The following is a 2,888-nucleotide window of genomic DNA, read 5'->3' on the forward strand; positions in this document are numbered from 1 at the left end:
CCCAGGTCCAAGGGATTCTTTTGCCTCAGCAACCTGAATAGCTGGGATTATAGGTGTATGCCACCAATCCTGGCTAATTTTTCTTGTGTTTTTAGTAAAGGCAGGGTTTCACCATATGGGCCAGACTGGTCTTGAACTCCCAAGTTCAAGGGATCCTCCCACCTCAGCCTCCCAATGTACTGGGATTACAGGTGTGAGCTACCACCCCTGGTCACCTTTATAATATATATTTTTCTACCAAAAAACACATGTACTCATATGTTTATTGCAGCACTATTCACAATAACAAAGACATGAAATCAACCCAGATCCCCATCAACAGTGAACTGGATAAAGAAACTGTAGTAAGGGGAGACCTGGGGAGAACCAAGAAAAGACATTGAGTTTGAGGCGGTGCTGAGATAGGATCATGAAGGAAGAGGTGAAGGGAATTCCTATAAGAGTGGCACTGTGTTGTTGCCCTCTGGTCCCCAAAGAGATTAGTGAGGGCTGCTGCCAGATATGCCTTTCCTTCGTGCCCAGGGAGCCTCAGGTAGTGGTTGGTACTGATAAATCCTTGAACTGTGATTTTGTGTTTGACCCCAGTAATGAACAGGAAGAAGTCTTCAATACAGCAGTAGCACCACTCATAAAAGGCATATTTAAATGATATAATGCAACGGTCCTGGCCTATGGGCAGACTTGCTCTGGAAAAACACATATTCAATGGGAGGTGCATACACTGCAGAGCAAGAGAAGGAATCAACAGTTGGGGTTATTCCTAGGGTAATACAACTGCTCTTCAAAGAAATTGATAAAAAGAGTGACTTGGAATTTACTCTGAACATGTCTTACTTAAAGATTTACAGTGAAGAAATTTTGGATCTTCTATGCCCTTCTTGTGAGAAAGCTCAAATAAATATACGGGACGATCCTAAGGTTATTGATTTCTAATTTTATTCCTTTGTGATTACAGATGATACTTCATATTATTTTTTTAATGTTTTAAGTCTTGTTTTGTGGCATACCTTATGATCTATCCTTGAGAATGATCCATGTACTGAGGAAAAGAATGTGTATTCTATAGCATAAAGATTGTGATACTCACTGAGCAGACTGTTTTAGTTGCCTTGGATACTGTTTCCTATTTGGAGCAGGGCAACAACTTTAGGACTGTGGCCTCCACAGCTATGAACCCCAGTCATCCCAATCTCATGCCATCTTTACAATCTCCATAGAGCAGAGAAAGTAAAGTGACAAGAATAGCAGCTTTCGCTCCAAGCTACATCTTGTAGACCTCGCTGGATCAGAAAGAGAGAAGAAAACCAAGGCTGAAGGGGATCATCTAAAAGAGGGTATTAATATTAACTGAGGCCTTCTATGCTTGGGAAATGTAATCAGTGCTCTTGGAGAAGACAAAAAGGGTGACTTTGTGTCCTACGGAGATTCCAAGTTGGCTCGACTGCTTCAAGGTTCTCTAAGTGGTAATAACCATACTCTTATAATAGGCTGTGTGAGTCCTGCTGGCTCCAATCTAGAGGAAACTAAATACCCTTCGCTATGCTGACAGAGCAAGAAAAACCAGGAACAAACCTGTTGTTAATATTGATCGCCAGATAGTTGAACTTAATCATCTAAAGCAACAGGTACAACAGCTACAAGTCTGGTTCCTACAAGCCCATGGAGGTACCCTGCCTGGATCTATAAATGTGTAACCATCAGAGAATCTACAATCCCTGATGGAGAATAAAAAATTAAGTCGTGGTCTGAGTGAGGCAGCTGGTCAGACAGCCCAAATGTTAGAGAGGATCATTTTGACAGAGCAAGTGAATGAAAAAATGAACGCTGCTGGGCGCGGTGGCCCACGTCTGTAATCCCAGCACTTTGGGAGGCCAAGGCGGGCGGATCACGAGGTCAGGAGATTGAGACCATCCTGCCTAACACGGTGAAACCCCTCTCTACTAAAAATACAAAAAATTAGCCGGGCGTGGTGGTGGCAGGCGCCTGTAGTCCCAGCTACTCGGGAGGCTGAAGCAGGAGAATGGCGTGAATCCGGGAGGCGGAGCTTGCAATGAGCCCAGATCGCGCCACTGCACTCCAGCCTGGGCGACAGAGCGAGACAACGTCTCAAAAAAAAAAAAAAAAAAAAAAAAAAAAAAAAAAATTAACGCCAAGCTAGAAGAGCTAAGGCAGCATGCAGCCAGAAAACTGGATCTTCAAAAGCTAGTGGAGGCTTAGGAAGACCAGAAATGGAAAGAAAATGTAGAGATCCACTGCTCTCGTCAGAGCCAGGAGGCAGGAACGTTTAAGTCTGCTGAAGTTGCACCCACAGCTGCCCCTTTCCCCCAGGTGCTCTGTCCCAGGGAAATGGGAGTTTTGTCTATAAGCCCCTGACTGGGAATGCTGCCTTTCTTTCAGAGATGCCCTGCCCAGAGAGGAGGAACCTAGAGAGACAGTCTGGCTACAGTGGCTTTGCTGAGCTGTGTTGGGCTCCACCCTGTTCAAACCTCCCAGCGGCTTTGTTTACACTGTGAAGGGAAAACCACCTACTCAAGCCTCAGTAATGGTGGAGGCTCCTCCCTCCACCAAGCTCGAGCATCCTAGGTTGACTTCAGGCTGCCGTGCTGGCGGTGAGAATTTCAAGCCAGTGGATCTTAGCTTGCTGGGCTCTGTGGGGTGGGATCTACTGAGCTAGACCACTTGGCTCCCTGGCTTCAGCCTGTTTCCAGGGGAGTGAATGGTTCTGCCTTTCTGGTATTCCAAGTGTCACTGGGGTATGAAAAACAAAACAAAACAAAAAACCTCCTGCAGCTAGCTCGGTGCCTGCCCAAATGACTGCTTAGTTTTGTGCTTGCAACCCAGGGCCCTGGAGGTGTAGGCACCGGAGGGAATCTCCTGGTCTGAGGGTT

General features: G+C 45.8%; 1 pseudogene; it reads left to right on the forward strand.

Moving 5' to 3' along the window:
* The first annotated feature begins 409 nt into the window (after positions 1 to 409).
* On the forward strand, positions 410 to 1,899 carry LOC100614667 (chromosome-associated kinesin KIF4A-like; annotated as a pseudogene).
* The last annotated feature ends 989 nt before the right edge of the window (positions 1,900 to 2,888 follow it).

The sequence above is a fragment of the Pan troglodytes genome, chromosome X (genome assembly GCF_028858775.2).
Source record: "Pan troglodytes isolate AG18354 chromosome X, NHGRI_mPanTro3-v2.0_pri, whole genome shotgun sequence".
NCBI lineage: Eukaryota > Metazoa > Chordata > Mammalia > Primates > Hominidae > Pan > Pan troglodytes.